The 17618-nt window shown below is 45.9% G+C and overlaps 1 non-coding gene across 1 annotated transcript; it reads right to left on the bottom strand.

Moving 5' to 3' along the window:
* Nucleotides 1–16681: 16681 nt before the first annotated feature.
* LOC113564701 lies at nucleotides 16682–16860 on the bottom strand. The gene has a single exon (XR_003408248.1). It is a non-coding gene; the product is annotated as a 5.8S ribosomal RNA (ribosomal RNA).
* Nucleotides 16861–17618: the final 758 nt, after the last annotated feature.

Raw genomic sequence — 17618 nt, 5'->3', positions numbered from 1 at the left:
AGGAGCTGCTGTCAAACACCAACCGATTCGCTGCACTGCCTATCGAAGAGGACGTTGTTACCAAGGAACCAGCTATATCAGTGGAGGCTGCTGTACCCAAGCCCCCTCCAATCATAATACCTTGGGTGCACAGCATCGCAGGCATGCTAGCTGACCTTGAAGAAGTCACCGAGCCAGGTAGCTTCGCTTACAAGGCTACCGGAAAAGGTAGCGTAAAAATTATGCCGAAAGACAGCTGGACATATCGGAAAATTGTTAACCACATGGACAACCACAACATGGCCTTCTGGACTTTCCAGCTCAAGGAAAACCGAGCTTTTCGCGTGGTAATTAAGGGGCTACATTCAACAATGGGACACATTGTTCGAGACATCAAGAACGCCATCTCAAGAACCACAAAGAACCCCATGACAAAAAGGTGTTCACAACCGAGGAGCCCAGAAAGTTCAATGACCTGGTGCAGTACCAATAGGTACTGCAGTCTGCAGTACACTTGCGTAAAGTGCGGTCACGGGCATGCCTCTATCGAGTGCCCTAAGGCCAAGGACGCTCCTGCTACATGCGGTAACTGCGGGGAGGCGCACACTGCGTCATACCAAGGCTGCCGTGTATATATCGAGGCCAAGAAGAGGGCTTTCCCCAAGCCAAAAGCGAAGGCAATGACTCCACCGCCGATAGTAACCCATACACCACCAGCGGCAGCCAAGAACGCCACATACTCTGGCTGTAGCTACGCTGACGTCACCAGGGGAGTATACCGCTAGCAACAGCAACCCAAACACATCTTCAACCAACAAGGTCTCATTGACCGGGAGGCAGCCTTGGAGGAGACAATAATGAGGCGCATGGAGAACATGATGGCCTCAATGTTCTCCCAGTTTAAAGACATGGTGATGGCCATGTTCTCCTGCCATAGAACCATGCCATGAACACACAAATAGTAATCTGGAATGCTAACGGCTTGTCGAGGAACAAGCCAGAAGTGGATCTCTACCTGAAAACCAACCAGGTAGATGTGACGCTGGTCAGCGAGACCCACTTTACAACGAGGTCTCACTTCAAAATCCCTGGCTACGAGGTGGTCAACGCCTTGCACCCGGCGGACAGGATCAGAGGTGGAGCAACAGTAATCGTGCGAAGTGGATTACTGCACGAGGAGGTGGAGCCGGTGCAGCTGGATTGGATGCAATGCGCCAGGACTCAGCTGCTGACACATTCGGGCAAAATCTGAATCGCGGCAGCATACTTGCCTCCGCGTTACACAATTAGCCATCCCGAGTTGTCTTTGCTGCTGAAAAACTTGGGTCCCAAATTTCTTATTGGCAGAGACTTCAATGCCAAGCACACATGGTGAGGCTCCAGGATTGTCAACCCCAAGAACAGCACTCTGCTGAGGTGCGTCAGAGAGTTGGGCTGCAATCTGCACACAACGGGAGAGCCGACATACTGGCCCAGTGACCCTAACAAAATACCGGACCTCCTTGGCACTCAGGCTATCAGCACTGGAGGAGACATTGATGATGCCGTTGCTAGCCTTACTGGCAAAATCCAGCAGGCGGCAAGGTTTGGCTCCAAGTGGCCCGCAGAGACAACCATCTATGGTCGACTGAACTGGCGTCGATGGTATCGGAGAAAAGGAGGCTGAGGAGAGTCTGGCAGTCTGGCAGAGCTCCGTCTGACAAGAGGGCCTACAACAGAGCCTGTAAGCAGCTCAAACAGATGCTTCATGACTCGAGAAGCAAGGTGCTCGAGGAGTACCTAGTAGACTGGAGCCTGGCAATGCTGAGCACAACATCTGGAAAGTCATCAAATACCTGAAGAGGCCTGTGCGGAGGGTGCCACCATCTGGTCCGTTTGCGGACCATCTGGAAACCAGTTTCCAGCCATTCGCCCAATTAGATGACGAAGACGTTGAAGAGACGAAACAGTTCGTTGACGCAGCCGATGGACCTGCCTACCGCAGAGATAGGTAGTCAGGAGATTCTGGATGAGATTTCGTGCTTGAAGCTCACCAAATCTCCTGGCCATGACAAAATTGACGCAGCTGCCCTCAAGCTACTCCCAGCGAACTGCATAAAGTTCCTGAAGGCTCTGATGAACCAATGCTTAGGACTGGGACACTTTCCTTCTCAGTGGAAGTGCGCTGAGGTTTTCCTCATTCACAAGCCGGGCAAGCCAGAAGCCGAGCTAGGCTCATACAGGCGGCATACTGTCAAATATCCTGGAGAAGCTGTTCCTCAAGAGGTTGCTGACCATCCTGGAGGTAAAGAGGATCATCCCCGACCACCAGTTCGGTTTCAGGCAAGGACATGGCGCCATTCAGCAGTGCCACCGGGTCGTCTTCAGGGTCTTGGATGCCTTCGAAAACAAGAAATATTGCGCGGCAGTCTTTCTGGATGTGAGGCAGGCTTTCGACAGGGTGTGGCACCTCAGGCCGAGGTATTCAAGCTGAAGCAACAGTTACCGACCCCATACTACATGTTCCTTAAGGCATACGTCGAAGAGAGGAGGTTTTACGTGAGGAGCAGTAACTCCAAATCACCCCAACACGTGGTGAGAGCCGGAGTACCCCATGGCAGCGTACTCGGTCCTGTGCTGTACAACATATTCACCTCAGATATGCCAGTATCTGAAGACAACCGAATATTGACATGCACCTACGCGGACGACACAGCGCTCCTGTTCTCTGACGCAACTCCTACTCTGGCAGCGCAAGGGCTGCAACACGAGCTGGACACGATTCAGTCATGGCTGAAAAGGTGAAACATCACCATAAACGCTGACAAATCCACCTAATCCACTCAGACTAGGCAACTGTCCACCCGTCCACATTAACGGCACCAGCATACCGTCTAATGCGAAGCCCAAGTACCTGGGACTAACCCATGGAAGGACCACTTAGGGGAAAAAGTAAAACTCATGAGGCACAAATGCCGCTCCATGACATGGCTCCTGTGCAGACGAAACACGCTACCCACTACTGCTCTACAAAGCCATCATAAAGCCGGTTTGGAGATACGGCATTGAGCTGTGGGGCACTGCCTCCCCTACAAATATCAAAAAACTACAGAGAGCAGAATGCCGCATTCTAAGATTTATCCTCAACTGTCCTTACTACATGAGGAACACAACAATCAAAAGGCACCTCAAAATGCAAAGTGTCGCCGAGGAATCCAGGAAAGCTAGCAGGAGGCACCTGGAGAAGCTGGAGAACTACCAGAACCAACTTGCAATCAACCTCCTTGACAACAGCCTACAGCGCATAAGACTCCGAAGAAACCACCCACTTGACCTACCTTTCCGGATTCCCTAAAGGAATCCTCTGATGACCCTAGCTAACAAATATAAGATTGCCTAAGGAATCTACATAACCGCCAACGTACCACAAAATTTAATTGATTGCCCTTCTGGGCAGATGTAAATAGGGATTCTGTAAACCTAGAAAAAAAAAAAAGAAATCAATTTAGTGACGCATATGATATTGTCCCTATCATATTATAGAAATAAAGATATTAAGAAATCAAGCCAACTTGCCAAGACGCATATGACATTGTCCCTAACTTATTATAGTAATAAAGAACTTAAAGAAATCAAGTCAAGTTGCCCAGAGGCATAAGATATTGTCCCTATCATATTATAGAAATAAATAACTTAAAGAAATCAAGTCAAGTTGCCAAATGCTTTGTCATTAATTTAGTCCGTTTTTTGACAGCTCTCGTCGAGTGCTGACGTGCCTACGAATAAAGTGTTTATTTTCTGAGTGATTTTCGCCGTGAAAAAGTTAACCTGGAATCTTTAAAAACGTACAGACAGTTGGGCCAAGTCCTGGAGTGCGTATGATACACGATCGCAAGTTCATGCAACGTGTCCTTTGACTGCAGATGGTATTTAACTTATTTGAAAAAGTGCACGTAGCTAGCAAATCAGCTGACTGGTGTCACCAGTCGTCGCCTACAGCTGTTCCAGTGGTGTGTGTACTGGCTAAACTGAATCCGATAACACCAACCAGTTTCGACATAGGTGGCGCCTTAACCGCTATAGTTAAAAATTTCTCCGCCAGAGGGCGTCAATCAGTCGCATAAAGCGCCAGCAGGTATCGCTTTTTCCACCCCCCTTCTGCGACGGACAATTACACACACTCATACAGAAAAGGCAAAAATCTTAAAGATACGTGATACTGCACGCAGTTCTCATGGGCAAAAACGCCATGGAAGTGGATAATGTGGCTTTGCCCACTTCTAAGAAAAATGGTTGGCAATAGCTGGTGCCTAAGAAGAATGCAGGCAAGCGCAAGGAGCCACCTAACGTAGCCACGACTGTAAACCCCAAAGTTCCCAAGGTTCTAAAACACATAAAGAAGAAGACTGGCAGCTCCAGCTCCAGTGAAAGTGAAAGTGAATCTGACAATGAATCCGAGGAACCAGGTGAGGTACGACAGTTCACCGTGCCCCAAAAGAAAAAGACAGCTAAGCTGACCAAAGTCAATGAGGTCAGCGATGTTGAGGAGCTGCTGTCAAACACCAACCGATTCGCTGCACTGCCTATCGAAGAGGACGTTGTTACCAAGGAACCAGCTATATCAGTGGAGGCTGCTGTACCCAAGCCCCCTCCAATCATAATACCTTGGGTGCACAGCATCGCAGGCATGCTAGCTGACCTTGAAGAAGTCACCGAGCCAGGTAGCTTCGCTTACAAGGCTACCGGAAAAGGTAGCGTAAAAATTATGCCGAAAGACAGCTGGACATATCGGAAAATTGTTAACCACATGGACAACCACAACATGGCCTTCTGGACTTTCCAGCTCAAGGAAAACCGAGCTTTTCGCAGAGATAGGTAGTCAGGAGATTCTGGATGAGATTTCGTGCTTGAAGCTCACCAAATCTCCTGGCCATGACAAAATTGACGCAGCTGCCCTCAAGCTACTCCCAGCGAACTGCATAAAGTTCCTGAAGGCTCTGATGAACCAATGCTTAGGACTGGGACACTTTCCTTCTCAGTGGAAGTGCGCTGAGGTTTTCCTCATTCACAAGCCGGGCAAGCCAGAAGCCGAGCTAGGCTCATACAGGCGGCATACTGTCAAATATCCTGGAGAAGCTGTTCCTCAAGAGGTTGCTGACCATCCTGGAGGTAAAGAGGATCATCCCCGACCACCAGTTCGGTTTCAGGCAAGGACATGGCGCCATTCAGCAGTGCCACCGGGTCGTCTTCAGGGTCTTGGATGCCTTCGAAAACAAGAAATATTGCGCGGCAGTCTTTCTGGATGTGAGGCAGGCTTTCGACAGGGTGTGGCACCTCAGGCCGAGGTATTCAAGCTGAAGCAACAGTTACCGACCCCATACTAAATGTTCCTTAAGGCATACGTCGAAGAGAGGAGGTTTTACGTGAGGAGCAGTAACTCCAAATCACCCCAACACGTGGTGAGAGCCGGAGTACCCCATGGCAGCGTACTCGGTCCTGTGCTGTACAACATATTCACCTCAGATATGCCAGTATCTGAAGACAACCGAATATTGACATGCACCTACGCGGACGACACAGCGCTCCTGTTCTCTGACGCAACTCCTACTCTGGCAGCGCAAGGGCTGCAACACGAGCTGGACACGATTCAGTCATGGCTGAAAAGGTGAAACATCACCATAAACGCTGACAAATCCACCTAATCCACTCAGACTAGGCAACTGTCCACCCGTCCACATTAACGGCACCAGCATACCGTCTAATGCGAAGCCCAAGTACCTGGGACTAACCCATGGAAGGACCACTTAGGGGAAAAAGTAAAACTCATGAGGCACAAATGCCGCTCCATGACATGGCTCCTGTGCAGACGAAACACGCTACCCACTACTGCTCTACAAAGCCATCATAAAGCCGGCTTGGACATACGGCATTGAGCTGTGGGGCACTGCCTCCCCTACAAATATCAAAAAACTACAGAGAGCAGAATGCCGCATTCTAAGATTTATCCTCAACTGTCCTTACTACGTGAGGAACACAACAATCAAAAGGCACCTCAAAATGCAAAGTGTCGCCGAGGAATCCAGGAAAGCTAGCAGGAGGCACCTGGAGAAGCTGGAGAACTACCAGAACCAACTTGCAATCAACCTTCTTGACAACAGCCTACAGCGCAGAAGACTCCGAAGAAACCACCCACTTGACCTACCTTTCCGGATTCCCTAAAGGAATCCTCTGATGACCCTAGCTAACAAATATAAGATTGCCTAAGGAATCTACATAACCGCCAACGTACCACAAAATTTAATTGATTGCCCTTCTGGGCAGATGTAAATAGGGATTCTGTAAACCTAGAAAAAAAAAAAAGAAATCAATTTAGTGACGCATATGATATTGTCCCTATCATATTATAGAAATAAAGATATTAAGAAATCAAGCCAACTTGCCAAGACGCATATGACATTGTCCCTAACTTATTATAGTAATAAAGAACTTAAAGAAATCAAGTCAAGTTGCCCAGAGGCATAAGATATTGTCCCTATCATATTATAGAAATAAATAACTTAAAGAAATCCAGTCAAGTTGCCAAATGCTTTGTCATTAATTTAGTCCGTTTTTTGACAGCTCTCGTCGAGTGCTGACGTGCCTACGAATAAAGTGTTTATTTTCTGAGTGATTTTCGCCGTGAAAAAGTTAACCTGGAATCTTTAAAAACGTACAGACAGTTGGGCCAAGTCCTGGAGTGCGTATGATACACGATCGCAAGTTCATGCAACGTGTCCTTTGACTGCAGATGGTATTTAACTTATTTGAAAAAGTGCACGTAGCTAGCAAATCAGCTGACTGGTGTCACCAGTCGTCGCCTACAGCTGTTCCAGCTGGGTGTACTGGCTAAACTGAATCCGATAACACCAACCAGTTTCGACATAGGTGGCGCCTTAACCGCTATAGTTAAGAATGCAGGCAAGCGCAAGGAGCCACCTAACGTAGCCACGACTGTAAACCCCAAAGTTCCCAAGGTTCTAAAACACATAAAGAAGAAGACTGGCAGCTCCAGCTCCAGCTCCAGTGAAAGTGAAAGTGAATCTGACAATGAATCCGAGGAACCAGGTGAGGTACAACAGTTCACCGTGCCCCAAAAGAAAAAGACAGCTAAGCTGACCAAAGTCAATGAGGTCAGCGATGTTGAGGAGCTGCTGTCAAACACCAACCGATTCGCTGCACTGCCTATCGAAGAGGACGTTGTTACCAAGGAACCAGCTATATCAGTGGAGGCTGCTGTACCCAAGCCCCCTCCAATCATAATACCTTGGGTGCACAGCATCGCAGGCATGCTAGCTGACCTTGAAGAAGTCACCGAGCCAGGTAGCTTCGCTTACAAGGCTACCGGAAAAGGTAGCGTAAAAATTATGCCGAAAGACAGCTGGACATATCGGAAAATTGTTAACCACATGGACAACCACAACATGGCCTTCTGGACTTTCCAGCTCAAGGAAAACCGAGCTTTTCGCGTGGTAATTAAGGGGCTACATTCAACAATGGGACACATTGTTCGAGACATCAAGAACGCCATCTCAAGAACCACAAAGAACCCCATGACAAAAAGGTGTTCACAACCGAGGAGCCCAGAAAGTTCAATGACCTGGTGCAGTACCAATAGGTACTGCAGTCTGCAGTACACTTGCGTAAAGTGCGGTCACGGGCATGCCTCTATCGAGTGCCCTAAGGCCAAGGACGCTCCTGCTACATGCGGTAACTGCGGGGAGGCGCACACTGCGTCATACCAAGGCTGCCGTGTATATATCGAGGCCAAGAAGAGGGCTTTCCCCAAGCCAAAAGCGAAGGCAATGACTCCACCGCCGATAGTAACCCATACACCACCAGCGGCAGCCAAGAACGCCACATACTCTGGCTGTAGCTACGCTGACGTCACCAGGGGAGTATACCGCTAGCAACAGCAACCCAAACACATCTTCAACCAACAAGGTCTCATTGACCGGGAGGCAGCCTTGGAGGAGACAATAATGAGGCGCATGGAGAACATGATGGCCTCAATGTTCTCCCAGTTTAAAGACATGGTGATGGCCATGTTCTCCTGCCATAGAACCATGCCATGAACACACAAATAGTAATCTGGAATGCTAACGGCTTGTCGAGGAACAAGCCAGAAGTGGATCTCTACCTGAAAACCAACCAGGTAGATGTGACGCTGGTCAGCGAGACCCACTTTACAACGAGGTCTCACTTCAAAATCCCTGGCTACGAGGTGGTCAACGCCTTGCACCCGGCGGACAGGATCAGAGGTGGAGCAACAGTAATCGTGCGAAGTGGATTACTGCACGAGGAGGTGGAGCCGGTGCAGCTGGATTGGATGCAATGCGCCAGGACTCAGCTGCTGACACATTCGGGCAAAATCTGAATCGCGGCAGCATACTTGCCTCCGCGTTACACAATTAGCCATCCCGAGTTGTCTTTGCTGCTGAAAAACTTGGGTCCCAAATTTCTTATTGGCGGAGACTTCAATGCCAAGCACACATGGTGAGGCTCCAGGATTGTCAACCCCAAGAACAGCACTCTGCTGAGGTGCGTCAGAGAGTTGGGCTGCAATCTGCACACAACGGGAGAGCCGACATACTGGCCCAGTGACCCTAACAAAATACCGGACCTCCTTGGCACTCAGGCTATCAGCACTGGAGGAGACATTGATGATGCCGTTGCTAGCCTTACTGGCAAAATCCAGCAGGCGGCAAGGTTTGGCTCCAAGTGGCCCGCAGAGACAACCATCTATGGTCGACTGAACTGGCGTCGATGGTATCGGAGAAAAGGAGGCTGAGGAGAGTCTGGCAGTCTGGCAGAGCTCCGTCTGACAAGAGGGCCTACAACAGAGCCTGTAAGCAGCTCAAACAGATGCTTCATGACTCGAGAAGCAAGGTGCTCGAGGAGTACCTAGTAGACTGGAGCCTGGCAATGCTGAGCACAACATCTGGAAAGTCATCAAATACCTGAAGAGGCCTGTGCGGAGGGTGCCACCATCTGGTCCGTTTGCGGACCATCTGGAAACCAGTTTCCAGCCATTCGCCCAATTAGATGACGAAGACGTTGAAGAGACGAAACAGTTCGTTGACGCAGCCGATGGACCTGCCTACCGCAGAGATAGGTAGTCAGGAGATTCTGGATGAGATTTCGTGCTTGAAGCTCACCAAATCTCCTGGCCATGACAAAATTGACGCAGCTGCCCTCAAGCTACTCCCAGCGAACTGCATAAAGTTCCTGAAGGCTCTGATGAACCAATGCTTAGGACTGGGACACTTTCCTTCTCAGTGGAAGTGCGCTGAGGTTTTCCTCATTCACAAGCCGGGCAAGCCAGAAGCCGAGCTAGGCTCATACAGGCGGCATACTGTCAAATATCCTGGAGAAGCTGTTCCTCAAGAGGTTGCTGACCATCCTGGAGGTAAAGAGGATCATCCCCGACCACCAGTTCGGTTTCAGGCAAGGACATGGCGCCATTCAGCAGTGCCACCGGGTCGTCTTCAGGGTCTTGGATGCCTTCGAAAACAAGAAATATTGCGCGGCAGTCTTTCTGGATGTGAGGCAGGCTTTCGACAGGGTGTGGCACCTCAGGCCGAGGTATTCAAGCTGAAGCAACAGTTACCGACCCCATACTACATGTTCCTTAAGGCATACGTCGAAGAGAGGAGGTTTTACGTGAGGAGCAGTAACTCCAAATCACCCCAACACGTGGTGAGAGCCGGAGTACCCCATGGCAGCGTACTCGGTCCTGTGCTGTACAACATATTCACCTCAGATATGCCAGTATCTGAAGACAACCGAATATTGACATGCACCTACGCGGACGACACAGCGCTCCTGTTCTCTGACGCAACTCCTACTCTGGCAGCGCAAGGGCTGCAACACGAGCTGGACACGATTCAGTCATGGCTGAAAAGGTGAAACATCACCATAAACGCTGACAAATCCACCTAATCCACTCAGACTAGGCAACTGTCCACCCGTCCACATTAACGGCACCAGCATACCGTCTAATGCGAAGCCCAAGTACCTGGGACTAACCCATGGAAGGACCACTTAGGGGAAAAAGTAAAACTCATGAGGCACAAATGCCGCTCCATGACATGGCTCCTGTGCAGACGAAACACGCTACCCACTACTGCTCTACAAAGCCATCATAAAGCCGGTTTGGAGATACGGCATTGAGCTGTGGGGCACTGCCTCCCCTACAAATATCAAAAAACTACAGAGAGCAGAATGCCGCATTCTAAGATTTATCCTCAACTGTCCTTACTACATGAGGAACACAACAATCAAAAGGCACCTCAAAATGCAAAGTGTCGCCGAGGAATCCAGGAAAGCTAGCAGGAGGCACCTGGAGAAGCTGGAGAACTACCAGAACCAACTTGCAATCAACCTCCTTGACAACAGCCTACAGCGCATAAGACTCCGAAGAAACCACCCACTTGACCTACCTTTCCGGATTCCCTAAAGGAATCCTCTGATGACCCTAGCTAACAAATATAAGATTGCCTAAGGAATCTACATAACCGCCAACGTACCACAAAATTTAATTGATTGCCCTTCTGGGCAGATGTAAATAGGGATTCTGTAAACCTAGAAAAAAAAAAAAGAAATCAATTTAGTGACGCATATGATATTGTCCCTATCATATTATAGAAATAAAGATATTAAGAAATCAAGCCAACTTGCCAAGACGCATATGACATTGTCCCTAACTTATTATAGTAATAAAGAACTTAAAGAAATCAAGTCAAGTTGCCCAGAGGCATAAGATATTGTCCCTATCATATTATAGAAATAAATAACTTAAAGAAATCAAGTCAAGTTGCCAAATGCTTTGTCATTAATTTAGTCCGTTTTTTGACAGCTCTCGTCGAGTGCTGACGTGCCTACGAATAAAGTGTTTATTTTCTGAGTGATTTTCGCCGTGAAAAAGTTAACCTGGAATCTTTAAAAACGTACAGACAGTTGGGCCAAGTCCTGGAGTGCGTATGATACACGATCGCAAGTTCATGCAACGTGTCCTTTGACTGCAGATGGTATTTAACTTATTTGAAAAAGTGCACGTAGCTAGCAAATCAGCTGACTGGTGTCACCAGTCGTCGCCTACAGCTGTTCCAGTGGTGTGTGTACTGGCTAAACTGAATCCGATAACACCAACCAGTTTCGACATAGGTGGCGCCTTAACCGCTATAGTTAAAAATTTCTCCGCCAGAGGGCGTCAATCAGTCGCATAAAGCGCCAGCAGGTATCGCTTTTTCCACCCCCCTTCTGCGACGGACAATTACACACACTCATACAGAAAAGGCAAAAATCTTAAAGATACGTGATACTGCACGCAGTTCTCATGGGCAAAAACGCCATGGAAGTGGATAATGTGGCTTTGCCCACTTCTAAGAAAAATGGTTGGCAATAGCTGGTGCCTAAGAAGAATGCAGGCAAGCGCAAGGAGCCACCTAACGTAGCCACGACTGTAAACCCCAAAGTTCCCAAGGTTCTAAAACACATAAAGAAGAAGACTGGCAGCTCCAGCTCCAGCTCCAGTGAAAGTGAAAGTGAATCTGACAATGAATCCGAGGAACCAGGTGAGGTACAACAGTTCACCGTGCCCCAAAAGAAAAAGACAGCTAAGCTGACCAAAGTCAATGAGGTCAGCGATGTTGAGGAGCTGCTGTCAAACACCAACCGATTCGCTGCACTGCCTATCGAAGAGGACGTTGTTACCAAGGAACCAGCTATATCAGTGGAGGCTGCTGTACCCAAGCCCCCTCCAATCATAATACCTTGGGTGCACAGCATCGCAGGCATGCTAGCTGACCTTGAAGAAGTCACCGAGCCAGGTAGCTTCGCTTACAAGGCTACCGGAAAAGGTAGCGTAAAAATTATGCCGAAAGACAGCTGGACATATCGGAAAATTGTTAACCACATGGACAACCACAACATGGCCTTCTGGACTTTCCAGCTCAAGGAAAACCGAGCTTTTCGCGTGGTAATTAAGGGGCTACATTCAACAATGGGACACATTGTTCGAGACATCAAGAACGCCATCTCAAGAACCACAAAGAACCCCATGACAAAAAGGTGTTCACAACCGAGGAGCCCAGAAAGTTCAATGACCTGGTGCAGTACCAATAGGTACTGCAGTCTGCAGTACACTTGCGTAAAGTGCGGTCACGGGCATGCCTCTATCGAGTGCCCTAAGGCCAAGGACGCTCCTGCTACATGCGGTAACTGCGGGGAGGCGCACACTGCGTCATACCAAGGCTGCCGTGTATATATCGAGGCCAAGAAGAGGGCTTTCCCCAAGCCAAAAGCGAAGGCAATGACTCCACCGCCGAAAGTAACCCATACACCACCAGCGGCAGCCAAGAACGCCACATACTCTGGCTGTAGCTACGCTGACGTCACCAGGGGAGTATACCGCTAGCAACAGCAACCCAAACACATCTTCAACCAACAAGGTCTCATTGACCGGGAGGCAGCCTTGGAGGAGACAATAATGAGGCGCATGGAGAACATGATGGCCTCAATGTTCTCCCAGTTTAAAGACATGGTGATGGCCATGTTCTCCTGCCATAGAACCATGCCATGAACACACAAATAGTAATCTGGAATGCTAACGGCTTGTCGAGGAACAAGCCAGAAGTGGAGCTCTACCTGAAAACCAACCAGATGGATGTGATACTGGTCAGCGAGACCCACTTTACAACGAGGTCTCACTTCAAAATCTCTGGCTACGAAGTGGTCAACGGCTTGCACCCGGCGGACAGGATCAGTGGTGGAGCAACAGTAATCGTGCGAAGTGGATTACTGTACGAGGAGATGGAGCCGGTGCAGCTGGACTGGAACATTGCGCCAGGATTCAGCTGCTTACACATTCGGGCAAAATTTATATTGCGGCAGCATACTTGCCTCCGCGTTACACAATTAGCCATTTCTTATTGGCGGAGACTTTAATGCCAAGCACACATGGTGAGGCTCCAGGATTGTCAACCCCCAGAGCCGCACTCTGCTGAGGTGCGTCAGAGAGTTGGGCTGCAATCTGCACACAACGGGAGAGCCGACATACTTTCCCAGGGACCCTAATAAAATACCGGACCTCCTTAATCTAGACATCAGTAGAGGCATCGACCCGGCGAAAGTATATACAGTTGGGTGCTACGAGCTCTGCTCTGACCACAGCATGGTCAGGATACTAGTTAGGACCTCCTTCCTAAGGACTCCCGGAGGCACCAAACTGATCAGGCGAAATACCGACACAACTGTGTTTAAAAGCTGGCTTGAAGAAAACGTTGACCCACATCCGGCTATCAGCACTGGAGGAGACATAGACGAAGCCGTTGCTAGCCTTACTGGCAAAATCCACTAGGCGGCAAGGTTGGCCACACGCACACCTCGTACCAACAGTGGAAGACTCCAAGTGGCCCGCAGGGACAACCATCTATGGTCGACTGAACTGGCGTCGATGGTATCGGAGAAAAGGAGGCTGAGGAGAGTCTGGCAGTCTAGTTCCTGGTTCCTCGGATTCATTGTCAGATTCACTTTCACTTTCACTGGAGCTAGAGCTGGAGCTCCCAATGGCCGACGTCTTCATCTTTACGTGTTTTAGTACCTTGGGAACTTTGGGGTTTACAGTCGTATCACGTTCGGTGGCTCCTTGCGCTTGCCTGCATTCTTCTTAGGCACCAGCGTTTGCCAACCGTTTTTCTTAGAAGTGGGCAAAGCCACATTATCCACTTTCATAGCGTTTTTGCCCATGGGAACTGCGTGCAGTAGAACGTGTTTTTAAGATTTTTGCCATTTCTATATGAGTGTGTGTAATTGTCAGGCGCAGAAGGGGGGAGCAAAAATCGACACCTGCTGGCGCTTTATGGGACTGATTGACGCCCTCTGGAGGAGAAATTTTTAACTATACGGGTAAAGGCGCCACCTAGGTCGAAACTGGTTGTGGTTATCGGATTCAGTTTAGCCAGTACACACCACTGGAACAGCTGTTCCACCACCTTAGTAGGCGACGACTGGTGACACCAGTCAGCTGATGTTAAATACCATCTGCAGCCAAAGGACACGTTGCATGAACTTGCGTTCGTGTATCACACGCACTCCAGGACTGTCTGTACGTTTTTAAAGATTCCAGGTTAACTTTTTTACAGCGAAAATCACTCAGAAAATAAACACTTTTATCGTAGGCACGTCAGCACTGGACGAGAGTTGTTAAAAAAACTGGCACGGCCTGTTGAGAAGTTTGCGTGTCCCCACCATAAATTTTCAAGGTCACAGGAGAAAATATGGACACAACAGTATATGTCATGCTCTTCTAGCCCATCTACCATATCTCTCTGCGAAAGACTTCCATGGTAGTTCGGCTATAAAACAGAAAAGAAAACTCTGCCGATATCTCTCGACGACTTCTTTATAGCCCATATTTAATAACAAACGGATACTCAACAGGTTACGGAATTGGAACCGTATTCCCTTTCGTTCAAAATTTTTCAAGTGTGTTATTTATATAATTTGGCATTTTTGTTTTACTTGAAAAGTTTCGGCTTTCGCCTTGAACTTAGGACCGACTAACTCGTGATCAACCACTGTTCACACGAAACCCTTCTCCACTTCAGTCCTCCAAGGTCTCATTCGATTATTTGCTACTACCACCAAGATCTGTACCAATGGCAGCTCCATGCAGGCTTACGCCAAACACTTTTACGCATACCATTGTACCTTCCTACTCACTAAAGTTTCAAAATGTATATCCCAAGTAATATAAATCATCTACTTTAGGGGTAACGTATAGGTATAAAACATAAGCGACATCATTTTATGGGCTAGTTGCTTCGGAAGGTGAGTTGTTACACACTCCTTAGCGGATTTCGACTTCTATGATCACCGTCCTGCTGTTTTAAGCAACCAACGCCTTTCATGGTATCTGCATGAGTTGTTAATTTTGGCACCGTAACATTACGTTTGGTTCATCCCACAGCGCCAGTTCTGCTTACCAAAAGTGGCCCACTGGGCATATTAGATCATAACATTGAACTTCATATCAAGAAAGTTAAGGTTCTTACCCATTTAAAGTTTTAGAATAGGTTAAGATCGTTTCGACCGTAAGGCCTCTAATCATTCGCTTTACCAGATAAGATTATTTTATATATTATTAAAATGCACCAGCTATCCTGAGGGAAACTTCGGAAGGAACCACCTACTAGATGGTTCGATTGGTCTTTCGCCCCTATACTCAATTCTGACAATCGATTTGCACGTCAGAACTGTTTCGGTCTTCCATCAGGGTTTCCCCTGACACCAACCTGATCAAGTATAGCTCACCATCTTTCGGTTCACAGCATATATGCTCAAGGTACGTTCCAGTTAGAGGCATAAATAATATAAATATACATTATACATAACTATATAGAACGCCCCGGGATTGTGTTAATTAGCTATAAATAGTTAAAAAACTAATCTCATTATTAGTCAAGTTAATTACTCTAATAGGTTTATATCCCAATAACTTGCACATATGTTAGACTCCTTGGTCCGTGTTTCAAAACGGGTCCCGAAGGTATCCTGAATCTTTCGTATTGTTAATCATACAATAAATATCATATAATAAACACATATTATATAATTCCGAAAAATTAACGCACCGTAATCATATTAATCTATCAGCACTTTATCGAATTAATAACATTTATTCTGTGTTTAAATGCTAGCAATTTAATTGGAATAAACTATAAGTTATATTTTATGATAAATTTGGTATATGCTAATAGATTACAATATCCTTATATGGAAAAAATTCACACTATCCTCATAATATTATTTAAATATTACAATTGTAATGATGCATTTTCCATAACGGATATTCAGGTTCATCGGGCTTAACCTCTAAGCAGTTTCACGTACTATTTAATTCTCTATTCAGAGTTCTTTTCAACTTTCCCTCACGGTACTTGTTTACTATCGGTCTCATGGTTAAATTTAGTTTTATATGGAGTTTACCACCCACTTAGTGCTGCACTATCAATCAACACGACTCTTTGGAAACATCATCTAGTAATCATTATGGTTATACGGGCCTGGCACCCTCTATGGGTAAATGGCCTCATTTAAGAAAGACCTAAATGTTAATTTCTCATACTAGAATATTGACGCTCCATACACTGCATCTCACATTTGCCATATAGACAAAGTGACTTAGTGCTGAACTGTTTTCTTTTCTTGTTAGTTTATTTTCCTCCCCTAATTAATAGGCTTAAATTCAGGGGGTAATCCCATATGAGTTGAGGTTGTATATAACTTTTTCTTGCCATTAATTCTTTATACATAATAATAAAAACATTTTATTAAATTATTTCTTGTAGCAAAGTGTTTTCCATTAAACGAACCAACGAAGAATAATAACATACTCAGGTTTTTTCTATTTCCGAATCATTAATAAGAGACAATTCTAGATGATAAATAATTCCATTTTTTATGCTAGACATTTCTCAGTATTACTTGATCGAAAAAGAAAATATTTCTATTCGTTTTTCACATCCAAATGTGAGATAATGTTTTTCATATATATTTTTTAATATTATGAATAAAAAAATTATTATTTTAACCAATAATATTATTGGATAATATTATAATATTATATATTATTATAATATACCATATGCTTATAAAATTTATAAACAACTTAATTAGCATAGTCTTACCCTCAACCATATGTAGTCCAAGCAGCACTATAAAATGAATTAAAGTACTTAACAGCATGGACTGCGATATGCGTTCAAAATGTCGATGTTCATGTGTCCTGCAGTTCACACGATGACGCACAGTTTGCTGCGTTCTTCATCGACCCACGAGCCGAGTGATCCACCGCTTAGAGTTTTATAATTAATGTTTATATAATGTCAATTTTGTTTTTATTGAAAGAAATTAAAAATACACCATTTTACTGGCATATATCAATTCCATCAATAAATGTATTTTTATACCTAAAATAAATGCTGCGAAATGTCTTAGTTTCATATAAGCATTATGTATCATATAATCTGGTTATTTACGGTTTATATTTAACTATGTTTGGGCGATACTTACTGCAATTTATATAAAACATTAACCTGATGGGTACCAGGTACAACATTGTATATTTTCGGTTGTTGCATTACCCAACGTATTCTCATAACTAAGAAGAACAACGCGCAACGCGTGTATATTATGGTCCATATACACACAAAGTTCACCATTGACAATGCATTTGGAAAGTTGACTTGATTTCATTAAGTTCTTTAGTTTTATAACATGATAGGGACAATATCATATGTAATATGTCTTAGCAACTTGACTTGATTTCTTTAAGTTCTTTATTTCTATTAGATGTTAGGGACAATATCATATGCGTCTTGGCAACTTGACTTGATTTCTTTAAGTTATTTATTTCTATAATATGATAGGGACAATATCATATGATTTCTTTAAGTTATTTATTTCTATAATATGATAGGGACAATATCATATGCGTCTTTGCAACTTGACTTGATGTCTTGAAGTTCTTTAGTTCTATACTATGATAGGGATAATATCGTATGCGTCTGAGCAACTTGACTTGATTTCTTTAAGTTCTTTAGTTCTATAATATGATAGGG

This window comes from Drosophila erecta, unplaced genomic scaffold (genome assembly GCF_003286155.1).
Source record: "Drosophila erecta strain 14021-0224.00,06,07 unplaced genomic scaffold, DereRS2 tig00000329-arrow-arrow-pilon, whole genome shotgun sequence".
In the NCBI taxonomy this organism is placed as follows: domain Eukaryota; kingdom Metazoa; phylum Arthropoda; class Insecta; order Diptera; family Drosophilidae; genus Drosophila; species Drosophila erecta.
Note: the sequence above shows the minus strand (reverse complement) of the source record. Positions and strands in the feature narration are given on the sequence as shown.